We start from the raw sequence: 26,321 nt of genomic DNA, 5'->3' as shown, positions 1-26,321 counted from the left end.
AGACATCAAGTGTATAGAAACAGCAGAAAAGTGGTTATCAGGGCTGGGAAAAATAAGGAGATGTAACATGAAGAGTAGAAAGTTGTAGTTCTGCAGGATAAATAAGTCTAGAGGTCTAATGTACAGCATGAAGACAATACTTAATAATATTGTATTATATACTGGAAATTTCCTAAGAGAGATTTGAGGTTCTCTTATTACACAAAAAAAGAACCTGTGAGGTAAGGGATACGTTAATTTGCTTAACCGCAGTAATCACTTCACTATGTATATGTGTATCAAAGCATCATGTTGTACAACTTCAAGTTATACAATTTTAAAAATGTGTAAATGCAATAGTACCAGGAGCCACTAAATGATTCATATTCTAATCCTCTAATTCTAGTATTATTTCTGAACATTTATATTTTATATTAATATAATCTTTTTTTTTTTTTTTTTGAGACAGAGTTTCACTCTTATTGCCCAGGCTGGAGAGCAATGGCGTGATCTCGGCTAACTGCAACCTCTGCCTCCCAGGTTCAAGCAATTCTCCTGCCTCAGCCTCCCAAGTAGCTGGAATTATAGGCATGTGCCACCATGCCTGGCTAATTTTTGTATTTTTAGTAAAGATGGGGTTTCACCATGTTGGCCAGGCTGGTCTCAAACTCCTGACCTCAGGTGATCCACCTGCCTCAGCCTCCCAAAGTGCTGGGATTACAGGTGTGAGCCACCATGCCTGGCCCAATATAGTCTTATAATATGCACACAGCCTTGCAGTGCTTAGCCCCTCTGTGAATGGACCCAGCATATCCTCTTCATCTTCTCCCCCTCTGCCAAGTCCCCTCCACAGGCCACAACACTGGCTCACCCTCCAAACACAGACCCAGAGTGAGCTGAGCACAATGGCCATGAGATGATCCTCCCTCCATGCCCTCCCATCTGTCAAGTGAGGACAGGGGAGGGCTGATGCCTAAAACCAGACCAGTCAGACTCCAACTCAGCCCTGTCCCTGTCCTTTGTCATCTGGCAGCATTCTGTCACAAGGCATTGCAAGTGGATATTAGTTTACTTAAGGTTCAGCATGGAAAGCCACCTGGCCACCAAAAGCTGGCAAAGAAATGAGGACTCCTGGCAGGTTATAACCAGCCTGCAGCAACTCCCGAGGACCTGAAAGAGGCTGCAGAATAAACTTGGGCTTCCCTCTTTACAACGTGATGTGGGACGCACAGTTCTTCTGTCATAGAGTCAGGCAAAGTTTATGTGTGGCTGTTAAAGTAGGGAGCAAACCTTGTGCTCCAATCCGTCTGATAGATTAGCCAGGAAAATATCACTGAAAACATTCCATGGAATTTGTTTTAAGGTTCCCAGTCAGCACAAGCTATTAAAATGAAACAAAGTCATAGCTTGCTCCTCAGTAAGTCTTATCTTTCTGTTTTCTGAGGATTTCCCATGATATTAGGATAAGGTTTGTATAATGTTTGCTTCAGGTGACTTAGTCATCATTAGAAGTGGAGAAGAGGGAAAAACTCAGTGGGTTATTTCTGCCTAAATGCCCCCTCAAAGCCACCAACTGCTTGGCCTGGCTTAACTCGAACAAGTAGAACAGTGGTTTTCTTTTTCTTTTTTAGAATGGGTGGCTCTCCAAACTTGAAATGGGGAGAGGGGCCTGAAGATGCAGTGGTATGACTGAAGCTACCAAAACTGTCAGCCAATACCATCCTCCTCTGTTTCAACACAAAAGAGAATCAGTTTTGAGAGCACAACCTTAGAATAAACTGTGTTAGACCTAAAGGTTGCAGGGAACTGGAAAGCCTAGCTGACCTCTCCCTGGCAGAACAAGCAGCTGGCTAAATCGTTAACTAGCAGTTCTCTCCTGCCCCACAGTGCCCTTGGTTGCCCAAAGGCCCCCTGAGCCCAAGACTCCAGGTCTTTCCTTTCCTCCAAGTCAGCTTCTTCTGTGTCCTGTTCCCTCAGAGCAAAGCACTGTACTTTCCAAGGTAACACCTAGCTAAGCTAATATAATCTAATCTGAAAGACTTAGTATTATTGGATTATTATGCTATTACTCCTAGAGAATACAATTTGCATTCTAGAGACACACAGGCTTAAACTGAAGGAGTGGGAATTTCCATTACACTGTCAGGAGAGGAAGGGATGCAATTTTACAAGCGGTGGGAATTTCAAGACCAAATGTGAAAACTTAAAACAGCCTCGCCTGTTCCTACAGCTGGGAAGGTTTTGAGTTTCATTATTTAAAAGCTACCAACTCAACAGGCCCGGTGACTCACACCTGTAATCCCAGCACTTTGGGAGGCCAAGGCAGGCAGATCACCTGAGGTCGGGAGTTCGAGGCTAGCCTGACCAACATGGAGAAACCCCGTCTCTACTAAAAAATACAAAAAAATTAGCTGGGTGTGGTGGCACATGCCTGTAATCCCAGCTACTCGGGAGGCTGAGGCAGGAGAATCGCTTGAACCCAGGAGGCAGAGGTCGTGGTGAGCCAAGATCATGCATTGCACTCCAGCCTGGGCAACAAGAGTGAAACTCTGTCTAAAAAAAAAAACAACTACCAACCCCTGCCTCTATGTAATCTTTTTTTTCTAAAATGTTCCCCCATCTCCTCAGTATTGATGTGTTCAGAGGCTCTTGGCTTTCTTTTGACTTGAGTAATAGTAATGATTGGTCATGCCAGAGCTGTACTTCATCAGTGGGTTTTTTTAAATAATATTTTAAAAATAATACTACCTCCCCAGTTATTTAAAAGTAACCATGCCCTTGTTCTCACGCATAGGTGGGAATTGAACAATGAGAACACTTGGACACAGGAAGGGGAATATCACACACCGCGGCTTGTCGTGGGGTGGGGGCAGGGGGGAGGGATAGCATTAGGAGATACACCTAATGTAAATGATGAGTTAATGGGTGCAGCACACCAACATGGAGCATGTATACATATGTAACAAACCTGCACGTTGTGCACATGTACCCTAGAACATAAAGTATAATTTTAAAAAAAGAAAAAAATTTAAAAATTAAATATAAAAAAATAAAAAAATTAAAATAAAAGTAACCATGCCTTACATTTAATTCTTTTAATTTTGGTCTATTTTTTAATAAGCCTAATAAGCTGCTTCAAAGATATGCAAGAACTCTTAGAAATAACTACCACTTATTGTATATATACTAGATGTCAATATAGTATACAATAGACGCTAAGCCAATTATATATGTGGTCTCATGACACACAACCCTATGAACTAGATGCTACTATTTCTTTTCTTTAGGCCTGAAAACTGATGTTCTGAGAATTTAAATAAATGTAGGCGAGATCACAGTAGTTGAAGTGTTGGAGGAAGAATTCAAACACGATTCTGTCTGCATTCAGAGCCTGCCGTCTTAATTACAAACTTTTCCTACCAGCTAAGGGAAAGGCAGTGTGGGGACAAACAACAATACTTCTACTATCTTGAGTTTAACAATCTTGCAGTAAGTGAGGTAGTAACTCCCAGGTGTGGTCCCTGAAACAGCAACATCATCATCCCCCAGCAAACTTGTTCAAACTGCAAAATTTAGGGCCCACCTCAGACTTTAAAAATCAGAAACTCTGGAGATGGAACCCAGCAATCTGTGTTTCAAGACACACGCTTAAGTTTGAGAACCCATAAACTAAGCATCTGTATTAGTCCATTCTCACACTGCTATAAAGAACTACCTGAGCTTGGGTAATTTATGAAGAAAAGGGGTTTAATTGACTCACAGTTCCGCAGTTTTAACGGCAAGCATGACTGGGAGGCCTTAGGAAACTTCATGGTGGAAGGTGAAGCGGAGGCAAGCAGCTTCTTCACATGGTCACAGGAGAGAAAGAGAGAGAAAAGGGGAAGTTCCACACACTTTTAAACCCTCAGATCTCTTGATAACTCACTCACTATTACAAGAACAGCAAGGGAGAAATCCACCCCCATAATCCAACCACCTCCCACCAAGCCCCTCCTCCAATTCAACGTGAGATTTGGGCGGGGATACAAATTCAAATCATATCACCATCAGTGTGAATACTTTGGAAATGGATCAATCATAACTGCTTTTTTAAACATTCATTTCTTGAATAATTCTTTTTCAGTAGAAACTTGCACATAATTTTATTCTAACTCCAGAGAGATTTGAACAAACACTGTTGCCATATGCTTGACAGGTGTGTAACATTGTGAGTGGAAAAGAAGTAATCAAGAGAAAACCATTTCTCAAAATCCTGTGAGGTAACCTAGTACAACTGACTTTAAAAGCAGTGTAACAGGTGTTTCTGAGTTTTACAAGATGAAGAGTTATCTAAGTTAGTTATATAATACCTAGTGAGTTCCCAGTAGTCTGCTCCCTGTCTGTGCAAAATTACAAGGAACGGCGTTAAAAAGCACCTGTAGGGCTCATTTGACGAGCCTGCCTCACCCTTCCTCTTCGCTCTGTGCTGCTTCTTTCTCTAATCAAAATAAGACAGGGGCCGGGCATGGTGGCTCACGCCTGTAATCCTAACACTTTGAGATGCTGAGGCAAGTGGATTGCTTGAGCCCAGGAGTTCAAGACCTGCTTGGGTAACATGGTGAAATACTGCCTCTACAAAAAATACAAAAAAAATTGGCTGGGTGTAGTGCTGTGTGCTGTAGTCCCAGCTACTCAGGAGGCTGAGGTGCAATGATCACTTGACCTGGGGAAGTCAAGTCTGCAGTGAGCCGTGATCGTGCCAGTGCACTCCAGCCTGGGAGAGAGAGACCCCATCTCAAAAAATAAAACATAAAAAAAAATTAAGACCGAGAGGCCAGCTTTGGTCTGGGTAACACTACCAGTTTGGGGTCTTCCACTCCCTCTAGCTGGAGAACCTCTGGGCAATCGCCCAGTGTGCAGGTGCTCTGTGCACCTGCCCTAATGACTCAGGTCTGGGAATGGACCATTTTCCAAGAGGCAGGCTCTACATTCAGTTTCTCAAACCCCTTGTGTCTTCCATTTCCTTGAAGTTTGTTCAATATTAGCCTAGGTGTGCCCTGAATAAAAGAAAATAGAAATTCATGGCATCATTTTGTCTTTACCTGAAAAAGAAAAACGATTTGAGTTGGTTTTCAAACAGGGCCAGAGGTCAGAAGTCGAAGGGCAACTTCCTTGCTGGGGCTGAGTCAGTGACTTCAACCTTCTCAGACCAGGGTTCAGCTGTGCACACCCTGCTTCCTGCAGGGAAGGAGTTGTTCTGGTAGAAAACAGTTTGGATTCTACAGGCCAGTGGTGCAATTCCAGCTCAGGAACTTGCTAGCTCCGAAGCAGTCATTCCTCCGTGTCTGACTTTGGGCGATGTATTTCACATTCTTCAGCCTGGTTTCCTGAACTGCACTGTTTGGGATGGAAAGGGCAGGAATATCAACCCAATGAGAATGGAGAGAAGTAGGACTCAGTGGCCTAACCTCACTAGACTACCTCAGGAAATGCTAAATTAATGTCAGCACTGCCGGCTGGGCATGGTGCCTCACAGCTGTAATCTCAACACTCTGGGAGGCTGAGGCAGGTGGATCGCTTGAGCCCAGGAGTTCAAGACTAACCTGGGCAACATACTGAAATCCCGCCTCTGCAGAAAATACAAAAATAGCCAGGCATAGTGGCATGTGCCTGTAGTCCCAGCTTCTCAGGAGGCTGGGGTGGGAGGATTGTTTGAGGTAGAGGTTGTAGTAAGCTGAGATGGCGCCCCTGCACTCCAGCCTGGGTGACAGAGTGAGACTCTGTCCTTAAAAAAAAAGGTTGGGATAGGGGGGTGGTCAGTGCTTTTCCTCTTCCCCTTGAAAGTAATGAGACAGATTTTCACCTGACTTTTTGGGAACACTAACCTGAAAGAGCAGTCACCAGGGGTCATATAAACAGGGTTTACGGCCCGATCATCTCACAAGCATATCCCAGAAAACTGGGATATATGTGTGTGGTTTCTAATCTTGAAACATAGGACAAGGCCAGGATGCCTCATACCCTGAAGAAGGGAAAAACTATAATCCCTGGTTCTGGATCAAGTCACAGGCTTTCTCCTCAGACCTCTGGGGAATGCTGGACTCTCTTCCTCTCCACAACACCCCACACATAAACACACTCAAAACACAGACAAATTCAGTATTCAGCTAATCCCTAAATATTCAAGGGAGCGACACACCAATCCACTGCAGAGAAGAGAAACACCACACTGGGTGCCAGGCTGTGAAGTTTAAAACCTTTCCCGGAGACATTTGTATTTTTCCCAAAAGGAGAGAGCCCTCTGCTGGTGAGTGGACACCGTGCTGGGGAAGGGTGACCGGACTGTCCACGTTAGTCACCCTTACCGGCTGTTTGCTCCTTTTCAGGCAGCAAATGTGTAAGTTATTACCAACTGGCTAAGTTTTCATCCGTGGCAGGAACAAATTCCAGTATTATTTAATGAATGTTGATGGTACAAAGCCCAAATCCCATAAAACCCTCTTGGCTGGACTGATTACAGTTTACTACAGCAAAAAGCGGGGATAAAGAGAGGATACAACAACTTTTTTCGGCTCTTCCATAGTTCATGGATAATCTCCTCGAAATGTTTCATGCAGACGGCTCTGCCCAGTATTTGGGCTGTAAAAACATCGTGTCAGACAGTTTGGAAGACGTTGTAAACAACCTAAATGTCCGTCAAAAGAAAATGAGTAGGTGAGTTATGGTGGATCCAAACAACGGAATACTATGCAGCTTTAAAAAAAATAGTGAGGAAGTTCATTCTGTAAGAATATAGAAAGATCGCCACATCGTTATGTTTGTGAAGGAAAAGCATAGAAACGATATGCATAATATACTGTCATTTGTGTAAGAAGGAGAAGATATGTTTGTGTTTGCTTCTACATGCATGAAGTATTTCTTACTTTTTTTTTTTTTTAACAGAGTCTTGCTCTGTCACCTGGGCTGAAGTGCAGTGGGGCGATCTTGGCTCTCTGCAAGCTCCACCTCCCGGGTTCACGCCATTCTCCTGCCTCAGCCTCCCAAGTAGCTGGGACTACAGGCACCCGCCACCACACCCGGCTAAATTTTTTTTGTATTTTTAGTAGAGACGGGGTTTCACCGTGTTAGCCAGGATGGTCTCGATTTACTGACCTTGTGATCCGCCCGCCTCGGCCTCCCAAAGTGCTGGGATTACAGCATAAAGTATTTCTAAAAGTTTGCCCAAAGAACTAATTCCAGTGGTTACATGTTTATAGGGGTGTGAGAACTGCAGGAATGGAGGACACAGGTGAGAAGAAACGTTCCACTTTGTTATATATTTCGACCTTTGATGTGACTATTTTAATCAAACATTAAGTAGTTTTTAAATGACAGCCAGAATGGGCATGAAGTTTCCTTTTACCCAACACTTTGATAACAGTTAACATTTATTTAGCACTTACTATGTGCCAGGCAACATGCTAAATGCCTTAGGTGTATTAACTCATTTATTTAACCCTCACAACTACCATATAAGGTAGGAACTATTCTTGTCATCCACATTCCAGAGACAAGGAAACTAAGGGACAGAGAGGTTATTTGCCCAGGTTCACACAGAGAAGGCCTCTCAGCAGGCTGACTCCAGATTTCTGCACCAACACCGTTCTATGCAGCTGCTCCAGAGAAATTATCTCCAACACAGTAAAGCTGATATCAGAGAATATTGTTGGCTAAAATTCCAGGAATCCTAAAGTTTGGAGAAATCCTTTACTAGTGGTCTCAAACATGAGATTTCCTTTGATTAGACAAACGTGTACAGCATTATTCACAAACATACACTCATAGATTCTCACAACTCAAACATGCATACATTCTCACATTCACAAATACACATCCTACAAAACTCACACACACCCTCTCACGCAGTCACACTCATATATCTCACACATTCACACTCACATCCTCTCACACGCACTCACATCCTCTCTCACACACACCCTCTTACACACACATTTCACACACACATCCTCACACAGTCACACACATCCTCTCACACACATCTTCTCACACACACACATCTTTTCACACACACATCCTCTCACACACACATCCTCACACACACATACATCCTCACATACACACTCATACATCCTCTCACACACTCACATTCTCTCACACACATCTTCTCTCACACATATTCTTACACACACATCCTCTCACACATCCTCTCACACACATACACATACCTTCTCTCACACACACACCCTCTCACACACTGACACTCACATCCTCACACACACACATCCTCTCACACACACATCCTCACACACACATTCTCTCACACACATTCATACATCCTCTAACTCTCACACACATCCTTTCACACACTCACACCCTTTCACACACTCACACACACCCTCTCACACATTCACACACACATCCTCTCACACAGTTATACATCCTCACACACACACATCCTTTCACAGACACATCCTCTCACACACACATCTTCTCACACTCACACACACATCCTCTCACATACACACACATCTCACACACTCATGCATCCTCTCAAACACACACACATCCTCTCAAACACACATATCCTCTCACACACTCACACACATCCTCTCAAACACACACATCCTCTCAAACACACATCCTCTCACACATTCACACACACATCCTCTCACACACACCCTCTATCACACACACATGCTCTCACACATTCACACACACATCCTCTCACACACACCCTCTCTCACACACACATGCCCTCTCACACACACACATCCGCTCACACACACACCCACTCACACTTACACATCCTCTCACACACACATCCTCTCACACACTGACACATTCCCACATACACTCATACCCACTCCCACACCCACTTACCAACTCAAACACACCCTCACACCTTGTCTGGCTCCAGCCTACCCTCTCCTCTGTCCCGCCCCACGCAGCCCCAGAGCGTTGGTCCTGGTACACTCCAGTCCAAGGATTCCTGGGCCTCTCTCAGGCCCACTCTCCCTTTGCCAATCTCAGGATCTCCTCTCCATGCATCAGCCTCTCCTGACTAAAATGTGGGCATCCGTATTTCTGTTCCACACAACCCACTTCTACCTCCTAAACGTGCTCCACACACATTTGCACAAAGAACTAATAACACCGGTTACTATCATTAGTGCTCCATGCTACCCAATTCCAGCTTTATTTCTCCTGACAACAAAGACTTTCTCTTCCTCAGGACCTTAAGAAGGAAAGATTGTTTTTCCATTCTACTTATACTTTCAGCTTCTCTGCTTGCACAGTGAATGAAGAATTTCATGCAATTTCATTTTTGACAAGAAAGAGTTACAACCTTCCATCTATCTTAGGACAAGCTGCAGCGCATCTCCTCCCGGTGCTGGAGGACGCACAAACACTATGAGACCAACATTTTGTTCTGCCAACAAGCCATTTAGTGTCCCTGGAGCACTGACCTGCAAATATGCTAGATGCAAAACCATTTAAAAGGGAGAATGAGATATAGCATTTGACACATGCACTTTTCATTTTTGGGGAGGGGTTGGCTTCCACTTTACAACATAACAATTCTTGAACATTTTACTGCGGCCCCAAACTCCCTGTTGCTCTGCTGTTTCAAATTCTGAAGGCCGAAAATCTATGTCTATGTCTATGTCTATGTCTGTGTTGTACATTATTTTATTATATAGTGGCTGTAAAAGCATATCAAGGCCAGGCATAGTGGCTCACACCTATAATCTCAGCACTTTGGGAGGCCAAGGCAGGCAGATGTCTTGAGATGGCTTGGGCCCAGGAGTTTGAGACCAGCCTGGGCAACACAGCAAGACCCTGTCTCTAATTTCTCTAATTTTTTTTTTTTTTTTTGAGATAGAGTTTCACTCTTGTTGCCCAGGCTGGAGTGCAATGGCACAATCTCGGCTCACCGCAACCTCCGCCTCCCGGGTTTAAGCAATTCTCCAGCCTCAGCCTCCCGAGTAGCTGGGATTACAGGCATGTGCCACCATGCCTGGCTAATTTTGTATATTTTTTTAGTAGAGACAGGGTTTCTTCATATTTGTCAGGCTGGTTTCAAACTCCTGACCTCAGGTGATCCGCCCGCCCGGCCTCCCAAAGTGCTGGGATTACAAGCGTGAGCCACCATGCCCAGCCCTGTCTCTAATTTTTTAAAAAAAGAAGAATATCAAAATTCCAGAATGCCAGGTATTCATCTGGAATTGTTCCATTTATAATAATTATTAACATTAAAAAGTACTCTTAAGTCCATTAAAAGTTCATCATCTCATTTAATGTCCCTCTGTAACTTTGAGGTTATTGTTCCCATTTTACAGATAAGAAAGCTGAGGTCACAAAAAGGAAAGTGACTGGTCCAAGTTGAAATTGATCGTAATTAGCAGAGCCAGAAGTTGAAACCAGTTCTGTTTTATTATAAATCCACACCACACTTTGGATCACACATCATCAGTGGCCCAAACTCTCAGCTCTTGCAAATAAAAATAAATCAACAGTTTTTAGTGTCAAGTCCCTGTACAACATGTGCTGGTCCACATTTCATGCCTTGGGGCTAGTTATTGCCTTGTATTAATTATTATCTTTCGTGTAGACTTTGCCTCCTAAGTAGTAACTAAATTGCTAGCTCTTTATAGTCAAAAATATGTCTTTTCCATCTCTGTGCCCCACACTTAGAAGAGCTTTTTGCACATTTAGGTGATTTTTAGATCACCATGATAATGATAGTAGCTTTCTGCCTCTCTAGACTGCCCAACAATCTCTGGACAAATCAGGCCTCTCTGCCTATAAAGATGTGATGCAGGCTGGCTGCAGTGGTTCATGAGTATAATCCCAGCACTTTGGGAGGCCAAGGAAGAAGGATCAGTTGGGGCCAGGAGTTCAAGATCAGCCTGGGCAACATAGTGAGAACCTATCTCTACAAAAAATGTTTGTTTAATTTGCCGGAGTTCAAGGCTGCAGTGAGCTATGATCACTGCACTCCAGCTTGGGTGACACAGCAAGAGAAGAAAGAGAAAGAAAGGAAAGAAAGAAAGAGAGAAAGAGAGAGAGTGTGTAAGACAGCAAGAGAGAGAAAGAGAGAAAGGAGGGAAGGGAAGGGGAAGGGAAGGGAAAGGGGAAGGGAAGGAGAAGGGAGGGGAGGGGAAGGGAGGGGAGGGGGAGGGGAGGGGAAGGGGAGGGGAGGGGAAGGGAGGGGAGGGGAAGGGAAGGGAAGGGAAGGGAAGGGAAAGGAAGGGAAGGGAAGGGGCAAACATGTTTCTCACAGGATTCTTTACACAGGCAAATAGGAAGCAGCTCAAATACCCCACAGGAAAAGAGAAGTTAAATGAACTATGAACTATGGGACATCTGCATGAGAGAATGTTACACAACTATTTAACATCATGTTTTCAGAAACTACTGAATAAGAGGAAAATGTTTACCAAATATTGTGATGCCTTTTGCATTTATAGCAAAGGAAAAAAAAAGCTTAGAGAAAAATACAACAAAATGTCAACTTTTGTTCTCTCTGAGGGGAATAAAATACAGAGAACTTTTATTTTCTCTTTCTGAACATTAACTTCTTTTCTGGTAATCCTTGGGGCCACTCATTTCAACGTGTGAGCTTCATTTCTCTTCACCTATAAAAATAGGAGCAATATTAATTTCCTCACAAGGCTCTTATAAATAGTTAAAACTTTTCCAAAAAGAATTGGTTTGTAAATGAAAAACAATGGTATTAAATTATACAATAAAATAATGGTATAATTTTATGCAGTTTTCATTACAAAGTCTTTAGAGGGAGTGATGCCCTGTCAACTAGGAGTGGAAATTTTAGTGGAATTTTTCTTTGAAAACCCTACAAATGTATCCATTCTTTTGAAAAACTAAGACTGTGCTTGTCCTAGAGTCAGTGAATTATCAGAAAATGATTCTCCATTAATAATCCAAGGAAAACAGCAACCCCCCTGCATCCCTAACCTAAATAGTTCAGCATCTCTTTGTATGGGATGGAGGCTAGACTTACCAGCATTATAACTTGGGGATCCCCTTGCTTTGCTGTTCACACAGTTGTGTGATCTAGATAGGGCAGGCATGACCAGGAGCTTCTCCCCAGCCTGCTCAGGGTCCACTGCAGGCCCGACACAGAGCAGGGGCAGGCCACATGGCATGGCTATGGGGCCAGCCAGGCTTCTCACCTGGAGGGAGCCCCTCCAGGACCAATTGCCACACAAAACAGCCATTACCCAGGCAGCCCAGCTACCACCAGCAGGTTCCACTCCAGGAGACCTTCCCTTGCAGTCTCCCCAGGAAGACTTTTCCCTCCTCTCCCTCCGCCACACTCCATCACATTCAGCTCTAGGCATGATAGCCAGAGCACTGGGTGGGAGACAGCCAGTCTGGAAAGCAGTTCCCTTCAGTGCTACGAATATGCATTCAGCACCACTCTGCACCCAGCACCAAGCACATCTGCTCTTTAAACTCAATAAATTAGCCAGGCGTGATGGCACGTACCTGTAATCCTAGCTACTTGGGAGGCTGAAGCAGAAGGATCCCTTGAGCCCGGGAGTTTGAGGTTACAATAAGCTATCATTGTGTCACTGCACTCTAGCCTGGGTGACAGGGTGAGACCCTGTCTCAAAAAAAGAAAAAAAAAATTAGAAAGAAAAACCTCGAGTCATTTTTACAACAGCTTTTCCTCCTCTCTATTTCATCCCCTTTCCACACAATCCAGCCATACACATGACTTCATTGGTAAGTAACCAATAGCCCCATGTCTCACCAACCTCAGCGATTTCAATTCTACAAACCCAGAGAAAAAGAACCAACCTTAATCACCTGGTAACACTTCAGCCTCACAGAATCCTTTGGGAAAAGCCAAGCTTTCTAGACGATCACAGGTCTTTTAAGCATCGAAACTTCTATGACATCTATGGTTTTGAATGGAAATCCTTCTCCATGACAGGCTGTGCTCTCTGCTTTCTTCCACAGATTACACTGAACTGAACTTCTCCCTGATGGTGCATCCTCAGGCCCCCCAGTGACTACCCTCATGGGGGCTGTTGATGGGTAGGGCCCTTTGCCTTTAGGTTCATTAGCCCCACACTGCTCTCTTCTGAGGTTTCAGTTTTTCTGTCTCTTTCATTCGGGGGCTCACTGTTTCTGCTTCCTTCCACCTTCCCAGCTCCCTTTTCTAATCCATTGCTAATTATCTGCTGGATGTTTGGACCTTGAGAGCTTGTTTGGAGGTTCTAGCAAGCGGGCACAGCTACTTGTATACCCTTGACCAAAGACTGGTCCTCCTCTATCCGGGATGGTCATCCTCTTCAACCAAGCGCACAGATTCAGGAGGGACACACATGGAGCAGTAAGTGGGGAAAGGGACACCCACCTAGCCAGCCAGATCAACCGAATCAACCCTGGTAATCAAGGGGGTGACAGATGTCACAGCCAGATCACCCTCACATGTATCTGCTGGGTGTTTGGAACCCACTGATCACACTTGTTTTCAGCGCATGCTCAGCGTGGGTTCCGAGGGCCTTTCCCATGAGTAAAATGCCCACGCCTCAGTTCATCAGCTTGATGCTGCCTCTTTTGCTCAGTCTTGTCAGCTCATTTCCTGGTTCTTGCTGTGTTCTAGGCAGATGATTCAAGAGATGTTTTAGACAGTCTCAGTAGAAGCTTTCACTGCATTGGAAGTCATACCTGGGAACTAGACTTAAAATAATAACTCTCCAATGACCCCTGGAGGAACGAGTGGGTGACTTGAGAGGAACACACTGCTGTAGCAAAGACTGGAAATTTCAAAAAAGAAAAAGAAACATAAAGAAAACAGGGAATAAGAGGAAGATTTTTATACTTTCTCTTTTTTTTCCCAGCTAGCTGGTTGCTTTAATTTTTCAAATATTTACTTCCTCAACTCAACCCTGTTCCATAACCTCAACAGAGGGTAAAGTAGACCACCAGAATACATGATGGAAAGTGTAATAAAGAGAGATGAAGATGATTCCAAACATAAGAGTAGGCATGATGTATTCTAATTCGTTCAATCACTTGGACCTAAAAAAAATTCTATTTTGTTTCAGTGACTAAACTGGATAAAAGGGTGAGACTTGTTGCTTATGAAACACACTGCTAGGTTTTCAGAGTTTCACAGAACCCTTCTTTGTGAACACAAAGTTGTGTTTCCAAGTTGTCTCCTCAGTCTTCAGAGCTATTTTTTCATCCATGTTACCAAAACTCCTCATGCTAACTTTGACCTTCATTCACTTAGTAACATTTACCCAGGTCCTGCTACATGCCTGGCACTTCCCAGGGCATAGTCCCAACAGCACTTCCCTCAGCTTTTTGTCCCTCTTTGATTAAAGACAACCAAAAGGCCTCTAGAACTTGTTAGAATTCTTCCTAACAAATGAACATAAATATACATAAGCGTGTTCACTGCAACACTGTTTAAATAGCAAAATGTTGACAAGAATCTAAATGCTCTAAAATGGGTAATTGATACAATGGAATATGCTGTGCATCTATAGTTATGGACCCGAGAATACAGTCATCTTGTATTAATAAGTGAGAAAAGATACATTTTACAGACAGACAAGTAACTACAGCATAATCGCTTTTATAGAACTCCATATTACTTATAAACATAGAGACGCATTTTTTAGTTAGAAGAATGTACACCAAAATAGGTGACAGAACTGTGAATGATTTTCCTCTCTTTTTGCTTGTCTCTATTTTCTAATGTTGTTTTAAGCAATTACAGATTTTTAAAAATCAACTAACATTTTTTAAAAATTTTTTCTCTGATCAAGAGAAACAACTCCATTGCCTTGTCAGTCACTGCAAACCTTACTAAAGTATGAGAAAGCCTCTCCTTAAAACCAAGTGCATTAAATCCAAGAGATGGAAACAGAGATGTCAATAATCTGCATCAGGAAAATCCCGAATGTTATGTCACAGAACTACTGGAACTGGTGTGCAGAGAGGATGCAGGCAGAAATACAGTAAGAAAAGAGACAATTCACCAACAAAGCAAATTAAAGAGGCTCAGGTCCCACATAGACCAGTGGGCAGGGATGAGATACAAAACAGAAAAGAGAGGAATGAGGGTAAGGGGGAAGTTTCTGTAAGAGCAGTTGCTCTGCCTCTTCTCTTCCCGCTCTCAGGACATAAGGCTCTGTATAGTACAAATCAAGGCTCAGGGTGAACTCACAGAAATTAATTGAAAGTATACACAGAAAATGATTTCACTCCAAATCTTTCCATCCACTCCTTAGAACACGTCCAGTCAGGCCAGGCGCAGTGGCTCATGCCTATAATCCCAGCACTCTGGGATGCTGAGGCAGGCAGATCACCTGAGGTCAGGAGTTTGAGACCAGCCTGACCAACATGGTGAAACCCAATCCCTACTAAAAATACAAAATTAGCCGGCATGGTGGCGCATGCCTGTAATCCCAGCTATTCGGGAGGCTGAGGCAGAAGAATCACTTGAACCCGGGAGGCAGTGGTTGCAGTGAGCCAAGATTGCGCCATTGCACTCCAGCCTGGGCAACAAGAGCGAAACTCCGTCTCAAAAAAATAAAAAAAAAAAAAAAGAACATGTCTAATCAAAGGGCTATCTCCAGCTAGGCATGGTGCCTCATGCCTCTAATTCCAGCATTTTGGAAGGCTGAGGCAGGTGGATCAGGAATTCGAGACCAGCCTGGCCAACATGGTGAAACTCCCTCTCTACTAAAAATACAAAATTAGCCAAGCATGGTGACAGGTGCCTGTAATCCCAGCTGATTGGGAGGCTGAGGCAAGGGAATCACTTGAGCCCAGGAGGCAGAGGTTGCAGTGAGCTGAGATTGTGCCACTGCACTCCAGCTAGGCAACACAGCAAGACTCGAAAGACTTTGTCTTTAAAAAAAAAAAAAAAAAAAAAGCTATCTCCCAAGTCAGGAGATCAGAAGACTCTTCTCTGAAGTACCAGTGGAAAAAATTCTTCTTACTGACGTGAGGGGAATCTCCCATAAAATGAGTCTCCTGGTACAATGATGTAGAAGCAAATCGATCATTCGACAAGCTTTACAAGCCTGCATGACTTCCAATTCACTTTTTAGTGCCTCATTCTTAATATGAAATGGCAACCTAGGATCACCAGATCTATGAGAAAACTCCTAAAATGAAAGAGTAGTACCTAAAATCAATGAAGGAAAAAGCAACTCGGAAGAAACCAAAATGATGCATGGGGCGGGAACACTTTTTTAATGCCCATTAATACCCTCAAAGAGACTTCATAGAGCAGAGAGGCAGGGCAAGATGGCAGAATAGAAGGCTTCATCAGTTGTCCCCCAACCCCCACAAAGACACCAATTTGACAACTATCTACACAGAAAAAATACCTGCATAAGAACCAAAAATCAGGCAAGCACTCATAGTACCTAGTTTTCACTTCATATCACTGAAAGAGGCACTGAAGAGATAGAAAAAAACAGTTCTGAATAGCCGATGCCACCCCTCCCCATCCCAGGCATCAGCTGTGTAGTGCAGAGAATATCTCTGAGCACTGCGGGAGGGAGAGCACAGCAATTGTGAGTCACTGAACTCTGTGCTGTCCTGTTAGAGGAGAAAGGAAAACCAGACCAAACTCAGCTGATGCCTGCCCATGGAGAGAGCATTTAAACCAGACCTAGACAGAGGGGAATCACCAATCCCAGCAGTCTGAACAGTAAACTTGAAAGGCAGTCTAGGCTATATGAACTGAAACTCTTAGGAAAGTTCAGGTGCTGAACTAGGCCCAGAAACGGTGGAATCAGGGGACACATGACATACTAAGACACTAGTTGCAGCAGCCAAAGGAATGATGGCATCACCCCTCCCCTAACCCCAAGCTGCACAGCTCACCCCTTCCTTCTACTTGAGGAGAGGAGAGGGAAGAGTGGGGAGGACTTTGTCTTGCACTTTGGATACCAGCTCAACCACAGCAGTATAGGGGACTGGTCAGAGTCGTGAGGCCCCTGTTCCAGGCCCTAGCTCCCAGATGACATTTCTAGACATACCCTGGGCCATAAGAGAATCTGCTGCCTTAAAGGAAAGGACCCAGTGCTAGCAGCATTCATCACCTGCTAAATGAAGAGTCCTTGGGCCCCTGAATAACCAGTAGCAATACCCAGATACATCAAGGGCCTTGGGTAAGACCTCGAGACTTGCTGGCTTCAGGTGAGACTCAGCACATTACCAGCTGTGATGCATATGGGGCAAAACTCCTTCTGCTTGAGAAAAGCAGAGGGGAAAGTAAAGGGGACTTTGTCTTGCACCTTAGGTACCAGCACAGTCACAGTGGGGTAGAACACCAAGTGGGCTCTTGGGATCTCCAATTCCAGGACTTGGCTCTTGGATGGCATTTCTGGACCTGCCCTGGGTCAGAGGGGAGCCCCCTGCCCTAAAAGTTGAGTCCCAGGCCAGGCATCATTCACCATAAGCTGACTTAAGGGCCTTTGGGTCATAAGGGAATATCAGAGGTAGTCTGGCAGTACTCCTCATGGCCAGGGGTAGTGGTGGCTACAGGGTGAGGCTCCTCTGACTTTGGAAAGGGGAGGGAAAAGTGGGAAGGATGGCATCTTGTGTTTTGACTGCCAACTCAGCAGCACTACAACAGAATACCAGGTAGGCTTCTAAGGTTTTTGACTCTAGTCTCTGACTTCCAGACAGTACCTCTGGACCCATCAAGGGCCTAGAGTACCTCCCTGCCATGAGGGGCAAGACACAGGACTGTCTGGCTTTGCCACTGGCTGATTGTAGAGCCCCAGGACCTAGAGTGAACATAGGCAGTAACCAGGGAGTGGTTACAGCAGGCCTTGAGCAAGATCCAGTTGTGTGCTGGCTTCAGGTCTGACCCAGAGCAGTCATAGTTTTAGTGACCACGGGGTGCTTGTGTCACCCCACCCCCAGCTTTAGGTAGCTCAGAACAGAGAGAGAGAGACTCTATTTGTTTGGAAGAAAGTAAGCAAAAAGAACAAGAGTCTCTGCCTGGTAATCCAGAGAATTCTCCAGTATCTTATCCAAGACCAAAACAGTAACTCTACGAGTCTGCAAGAAGCACAGCATTACTGGGGCTAGGGTGTCCCCTAAAGCAGATACAGCTTAGGTCAAAACAGCCAAGTCTTTTCAAATATCTGCAGAGCCTTCCCAACAAGGATGGGTACAAATAAGCCCAGATAGTGAAGTCTACAATAAATATCTAACTCTTCACTGCCTAGACACTGAAGAACATCTACTAGCCTCAGTACCATCCAGGAAGACCTTATTTAGTTCACCACATGAACTAAATAAGTTACCACAGACCAATCCTAGAGAAACAGACTTCTGTGATCTTTCAGACACAGAATTCAAAATAGCTGTACTGAGGAAACTCAAATAAATTCAAGATAATATAGAGAAGGAATTCATAATTCTTTTTGGGGGGACTCATAATTCTATCAGATAAATTTAACAAAGAGATTGAAATAATCAAAAAGCATCAAGCAGAAATTCTGGCACTGAAAAATTCCATTGGCATAGTGAAGAATGCATCAGAGTCCTTTAATTGATCAAGCAGAAGAGATACTTAGTGAGCTTGGAGACAGGCTCTTTTCGAAAATATACAGTCAGAGGAGACAAAAGAAAAAAACAATAAAAAACAACAAATAATGCTTACAGGATCTAGAAAATAGCCTCAAAAAAGCAAATCTAAAAGTTTTGGCCTCAAAGAGGGGATAAAGAGATAGGAGTAGAAACTTTATTGAAAGGGATAATAACAAAGAACTTCCCAAACCTAAAGAAAGATATCAACATCCAAGTAGAAGAGAATTAAACAACACGAAGAAGATTTAGAGTACCTCAAGGCATTTAATAATCAAACTCCCAAAAGTCAAGGATAAAGAAAGAATCCTAAAAGCAGCAAGAGAAAAGAAACAAATAACATACAATGGAACTCTAATACATCTGGCAGCAGACTTTTCAGCAGAAACCTCATAGGCCAGGAGAGAGTGGTATAGCATATTTAAAGTGCTGAAGGAAAAAAATTTCTAACCTAGAATAGTATATCCAGCAAAAATATCCTTCAAACACGAAGGAGAAATAAAGACTTTCCCAGACATACAAAAGCTGAGGGATTTCATCAACACCAGATCTGTCCTACAAGAAATGCTAAAGTGAGTTCTTCAATCGGAAAGAAAAAGACGTTAATGAGCAAGAAGAAACCATCTGAAGATACAAAACTCACTGGTAATAGTAAGTATTAAAAAAAACACAAAATATGATAACACCATAGCTGTGGTGTGTAAACTACTCTTACCATACATACAAAGAATAAATGATGAACCAACCAAAAATAATAACCACAACAACTTTTCAAGACATAGTACAATAAGATATAAATAGAAACAACAAAAAGTTAAAAAGCGAGAGGATGAAGTTAAGGCATAGAGTTTTTATTGGTTTTCTTTTTGCTTATTTGTTTGTTTGTTTATGCAAACAGTGTTAAGTTGTTATCAGGTTAAAATAATGGGTTATAAGATAGTATTTGCAAGCCTCATGGTAACCTCAAACCAAAAAACATCCAATGGATACACAAAAACCTAAAAGCAAGAAACTAAATCATGTCCATATTGTTATTGATAAGTAAGAACTTACATAATATTATGTCATTTACATAACATTGAATGCAAATGGACTAACTTATCCAATCAAAAGACATAGAGTGGAGGAATGGATGAAAAAACAAGACCTATTGATCTGTTGCACACAAGAAACACATTTCACCTATAAAGACATACATACACTGAAAATAAAAGGTTAGAAAAAGGTACTTCATGCCAACAGAAACCAAAAAAAGAGTAGGAGTAGCTATACTTCTATCCGACCAAATAGATTTCAAGACAAAAACTGTAAGAGACAAAGAAGGTCACTACATAATGATAAAGGGGTCAATTCAACAAGAGGCTATAACAATTATATATGCACCCAACACTGGAGCACCCAGATATATAAAGCAAATATTATTAGAACTAAAGAGAGAGATAGGCCCCAATACAATAATAGCTGGAGACTTAACAACTCACTTTCAGCATTGGACAAATCTTCCAGACAGAAAATCAACAAAGAAACATCAGACTTAATCTGCACTACAGACCAAATAGATTTAATAGATATTTATAGGACATTTTATCCAATGGCTGCAGAATACACATTCTTTTCCTGAGCACATGGATCATTCTCAAAAACAGACCATATCTTATGTCACAAAGCACACCTTAAAACACTCAAAAACTGAAGTAATATCAGGCATCCTCTCTGACTACAATGGAATAAAACTAGAAATTAATAATAAGAGGAATTTTGGAAACCATACAAATGCATGGAAATTAAACAATATGCTCCTTAATGACCAGTAGATCAATGAAGAAATTTAGAAGAAAATTGAAATTTTTCTTGGAAAAAATGATAATGGAAACACAACATACCAAAACCTATGGGATACAACAAAAGCAGTACTCAGAGGGAAGTTTTATTGTAGGCTGTAAGTGCCTACAATAAAAAAGAGGAAAATCTTCAAATAATCTAATGAAGCATCTTAAAGAACTAGAAAAGTAAGACCAAACCAAACCCAAAATTAGTAGAAGAAAAAAAAAATAAAGATCATAGCAGAAACAAATGAAATTGAAAAAAACAATACAAGGCCAGTGCCATGGCTCACACCTGTAATTCCAGCATTTTGGGAAGCCAAGGCCGGCAGATCATCTGAGGTCAGGAATTCAAGACCAGCCTGGCCAACATAGTGAAACACTGTCTCTACCAAAAATACAAAAATTAGCTGCACATGGTGGCATGTGCTGGTAGTCCCAGCTACTTGGGAGGCTGAGGCAGGAGAATCACTTGAACCCAGGAGACAGATGTTGCAGCAAGCCAAGATTATGCCACTGCACTCCAGCCTGGGTGACAGAGTGAGACTCCGTGAAGAAAAAAAAAGATCAATGAAACAAAAAGTTGTTTTTTTGAAAAGTTAAACAAAAATGACAAACCTTTAGCCATACTAACAAAGGGAAAAAAAAGAAGATACAAATAAATAAAATCAGAAATGAAAAAGGAGACATTACAACTGATACTGCAGAAATTCAGAGGATAATTAGTGGCTACTATGAGCAACTATATGCCAATACACCGGAAACCCTAGAAGAAATAAACAAATTCCTAGACACATACAACCTACCAAGATTGAATCAGGAATAAATCCAAAACCTGAACAGACCAATAACAAGTAACAAGATTGAAGCCATAATAAAAAGTCTCCCAGTAAAGAAAAGCCTGAGACTTGATGGCTTCACTGCTGAATTCTACCAAACATTTAAAGATGGACTAATACCAATCCTACCCAAACTATTCCAAAAAATAGAGGAGGAGGGATACTCCTTCCAAACTCATTCTATGAGGCCAGGGTTACCCTGATACAAAAACCAGACAAAGACATATCAAAAAAAGAAAACTATAGGCCAATATTGAATTGAATATTGATGAATATTGATGCAAAATTCCTCCACCAAATACCAGCAAACCAAATTCAACAATACATTAGAAAGATCATCCAACATGACCAAATGGGATTTATCCCTGGGATGCTAGGATGGTTCAGTATATGCAAATCAATCAATGTGATACACCATATCAAAGGAATGAAGGATAAAACCCATATGATCATTTCAACTGGTGCTGAAAAAGCATTTGATGAAAATCAACATCCCTTCATGATAAAAACTCCCAAAAGACAGGATAGAAGGAACATACCTCAACATAATAAAAGCCATATATGACAGACCCACAGTGAATATCATATGGAATGGGGGAAAACTGAAAGCCTTTCCTCTAAGATCTGGAACACAACAAGGATGCCCACTGTCACCACTGTTAATTCAACATGGTACTGGAAATTCTAGCTAGAGCAATCAGACAAGAGAAAGATATAAAGAGCATCCAAATTGGAAAGGGAAACATCAAATTATCCTTGTTTGCAGGTAATATAATCTTATATTTGGAAAACGCTAAAGACTCCACAAGGAAACTATTAGAACTGATAAACAAATTCAGTAAAGTTGCAGGATACAAAATCAACATACAAAAATCAGTAGCATTTCTATATATGAACAGTGAAAAACGTGAAAAAGAAATCAAAAAAGTAATCCCATTTACAATGGCCACACATAAAATTAAATACCTTGGAATTAACGAAAGAAGTGAAATATCTCTATAATGAAAACTATAAAACACTGATGAAAGAAATTGAAGAGGACACTAAAAAATGGAAAAATATTCCATGTTCACAAATTGGAAAAATCAGTATTGTTAAAAATGTCCATACTACCCAAAGCCATATACAATCCACAGATTCCACGCAATCCCTATCAAAATACTAATGACATTCTTCACAGAACTACAAAAAAAATCCTAAAATTTTTACAGAACTACAAAAGGCCCAGACCAGCCAAAGTCATCCTAAGCAAAAAGAACAAAACTGGAGGAATCACATTACCTGACTTCAAATTATACTACAGAGCTATAGTAAGCAAAACAGCATAGTACTGCCATAAAAACAGACACATAGACCAATGGAATAGAATAGAGAACCCAGAAACAAATCCATACATCTACAGTGAACTGATTTTGACAAAGGTACCAAGAACAGACACTGTGGAAAAGATAGCCTCTTCAATGAATAGTATTGGGAAAACTGGATATCCATATGCAGAAGAATGAAACTAGACCTGTATCTCTTACCATATAAAAAATCAAATCAAAATGGATTAAGGACTTAAATCTAAGACCTCAAACTATGAAACTACTAAAAGAAAACACTGGGAAAGTCTCCAGGATATTGGACTGGGCAAAGATTTCTCAACCAATACTCCACAAGCACAGGCAACCAAAGCAAAAATGGACAAATGAGATCATATCAAGTGAAAAGCTTATGCACAGCAAACAAAGTGAAGCAATCAACAAAGTGAAGAGACAATCCACAGAATGGGAGAAAATATTTGCAAACAACTCATCTGACAAAGGATTAATAACCAGAATATATAAAGATCTCAAACAACTCTGTAGGAAAAAAAATCTAATACTCTGATTTTAAAATGAGCAAAAGTTCTGAATAAACATTTCTCAAAAAAGGACATACAAATGGCAAACAGGCTTTTGAAAAAGTGATCAACACCACTGATCATCAGAGAAATGCAAATCAAAACTACAATGAGATATTATCTCACCCTTGTTAAAATGGCTTATATCCAAAAGACAGGCAATAACAAATGCTAGAGAGGATGTGGGGAAAAGGGAACACTTGTACACTGTTGGTGGGAATGTGATTTAGTACAACCACCATGGAGAACATTTTGGAGGTTCCTCAAAAAACTAAAAATAGAGCTACTATATGATGCTGGGTATATACCCAAAAGAAAGGAAGTAAGTATATCAATGAGTTTACCTGCACTCCTATGTTTGTTGCCGCACTGTTTAGAATAGCTAAAATTTGGAAGCAATGTAAGTGTCCATCAACAGATGAATGGATAAAGAAAATGTGGTACATATACTCAGTGGAGTACAATTCAGCCATAAAAAGTAATGAGATCCCATCATTTGCAACAAGGTTGGAACTGGAGATCATTTTGTTAAGTGAAATAACAAACATCACAACCGAGAGACAAACATCACATGTTCTCACTTGTTTGTGGGATCTAAAAATCAAAACAATTGAACTCATGAACATAGAGTGGTTACCAGAGGCTGGGAAGCGTAGAAGGGGGCTGGGAAAGAGGTAGAGATGGTTGCTGAGTACAAAAAAAAAAAAAATAGAACGAATAAGACCTACTATTTGATAGCACAATAGGGTGACTATAGTCAATAATAACTTTTTTTTTTTTTTGAGACAGAGTTTCACTCTTCTTGCCCAGGCTGGAGTGCAATGGCATGATCTCGGCTCACTGCAACCTCTGCTCCTGGGTTCAAGCGATTCCTGCCTCAGCCTCCCAAATAGCTGTGATTACAGGCAAGTGCGACCATGCCCAGCTAATTTTTCTATTTTTAGTAGAGATAGGGTTTCACCATGTTAGCCAGGCTGTTCTCAAACTCCTGACCTCAGGTGATCCACCTGCCTCAACCTCCCAAAGTGCTGGGATTACAGGCGTTAGCCATTGAGCCAGGCCAATAATAACTTAATTATACATTTTAAAATAACCTAAAGAGTGTAATTGAATTGTTTGTAACCCAAAGGATAAATTCTTGAGGGAATGGATACCCCATTCTGCATGATCTGCTTATTTCACATTGCATGTTTTTATCAAAACATCTCATATACCCCATAAATAATACACCTATTATGTAACTCAGAAAAAAATTTTTTAATGTTTTAAAGGCAAAAAAATAGAGACTTCATAAAGATATTGTATAACAACATAAGAACAGGGACCTATGAAAAAAGAAAAGTAAAAAATAAGAAAAAGCACCTGGAAATTAAAAATAAAATAGCCAAAATAAATGAATAAACAAACAGCCAAAAGAAATATTTCAATATAAAGTTTGAGAGAGAGGCCGGGCGCGGTGGCTCATGCCTGTAATCCCAGCACTTTGGGAGGCTGAGGCAGGCAGATCACCTGAGGTCAGGAGTTCGAGACCAGTCTGCCCAACATGGCAAAACCCCATCTCTATGGAAAATACAAAAAATTAGCTTGGCATGCTGGCGGGCGCCTGTAAGCCCAGCTACTCGGGAGGCTGAGGCAAGAGACTCGCTTCAACATGGGTGGCAGAGGTGGCAGTGAGCCGAGATCATGCCATTGCACTCCAGCCTGGGCGAAAAGCACGAAACTCTGTCTCAATAAATTAATTAATTAATTAATTAATTAATTGATTTGGGAGAGAAAGTCAAGAAATTATCAGAAAAATAAAAGCTTAAAAACCAGAGGGAAAACATGAGAAAAAATACAATAATTGATGCTTATTGAGTGCTTATCTTATGTCAGTTCTAAGAATTTTACATGTATTCATACATTTAATGCTTCACGGTTTTATGAGATAGGAGCTATTCTTATAATCAACCCATTTTACATATGAGAAAACTGAGGCATGGAGAAATTAAATAACTTGCCCAAGGCAAACAGCTAGTAAATAAATGGCACAGCTAGAATTTGCAACCAGAGCAGTCTGCCCCTTAACCAGTACGCTATACTGCCAGATGAAACATAAAGATCGAAATATCATGCTATCCTGATTGAAATAATGGAAGGACTCGAAATATAATTGCAAATGTTGTCGAAGAATGTATTATGAATGCATTGAATGATACCCTAGAGAAATTCAGCCATAAGAGGTTGTAGTGAGCCGAGATCACACCACTGCACTCCAGCCTGAGCAACAGAGCAAGACTCCATCTCAAAAAAAAAAAAAAAGAAGAAAGAAGAAAAGAAAAGAAATTTAGCCATAAATTTCCAGCTGCAAAAGCCAAAACCTCTCATTGAAGATGGCACCACTAAAGAGGATCTACATTATTTAGCAACCTCAAAAATCCAAAGCTAGAAAGTAAACACAAATAATGATTGAATTTAATTGATATCTAATAGCTGGATATTCCTGTATTGTAAGTCATAAAAGTTAAGAAAAAAAAAGTGTAAAGGCATTAGAATAGTAGTTGGTAAATAACATAATAGATACCAATTTCCAGTCAAGATCGGGCAATGAGTTCATGCTTTGATTTCCTCTTTATTATCCAAATATGTGAAAATATGGAATAAAATATATAAAAGGAGAAAATGTGTCATATTCAAAAAAAGACAAACATCTCCATGGAACAGAGGTGCAAAACTGAGAGCCAGGCTAAAGCTGTGGCTGTGGTGGCCAGAAACAGCTCCATGGGAGTCAACGAGTTTTAAAATTTCCATAAATAAGGCAGAAATCAGGCTTGCTGCTTGAGGAAATAGACTGAACAAAACATAGCCTACTTCTGCTTAGAGCTGTTGCAGTGTTTTTCAACTTTTATTTTCATTATTATCCCTCTAAAAAGATAAATGTTGTTTAAATTTTTCCTAGTGAGAGAAATTAAATGCTAGGGAATATAATTTTTAGGAGGCAGGATTGTGCTTTGAAGAGCCACAAACCATTGTAATATCTAAGATTATTCACCTTCTAAGAATCAAATGTTAAATGATCAGGAGCAACATTGCCCCTGTGGAGAATGCATACATTATAGCTTAAAAACCCACAGCCTTGCCACTAAGAATGGAGCCAAACTGCTCATTGGCCGTATGACCGGCTCTTGGGTACTCTACCATCACTATAGTGCAGGAACTCCAACCAGCAATTAA

General features: G+C 41.5%; 1 long non-coding RNA gene across 1 annotated transcript in view; it reads right to left on the bottom strand.

Annotated features, from left to right (window-relative positions):
• LOC104006414 (uncharacterized) overlaps nt 1–26,321 on the bottom strand; it is a 105,073-nt gene that overhangs the window by 55,139 nt on the left and 23,613 nt on the right. Inside the window, exons 3-6 of the long non-coding RNA XR_008548232.2 lie at nt 12,787–13,751; nt 12,472–12,589; nt 5,061–5,355; nt 3,740–3,821 (exon numbers count right to left, since the gene is read on the bottom strand). This is a non-coding gene — a long non-coding RNA (uncharacterized LOC104006414). The remainder of the gene's footprint in view (nt 1–3,739; nt 3,822–5,060; nt 5,356–12,471; nt 12,590–12,786; nt 13,752–26,321) is intronic.

The sequence above is a fragment of the Pan troglodytes genome, chromosome 4, assembly GCF_028858775.2.
Source record: "Pan troglodytes isolate AG18354 chromosome 4, NHGRI_mPanTro3-v2.0_pri, whole genome shotgun sequence".
In the NCBI taxonomy this organism is placed as follows: Eukaryota; Metazoa; Chordata; class Mammalia; order Primates; family Hominidae; genus Pan; species Pan troglodytes.
This window is presented reverse-complemented; position numbering and strand designations above follow the sequence as displayed.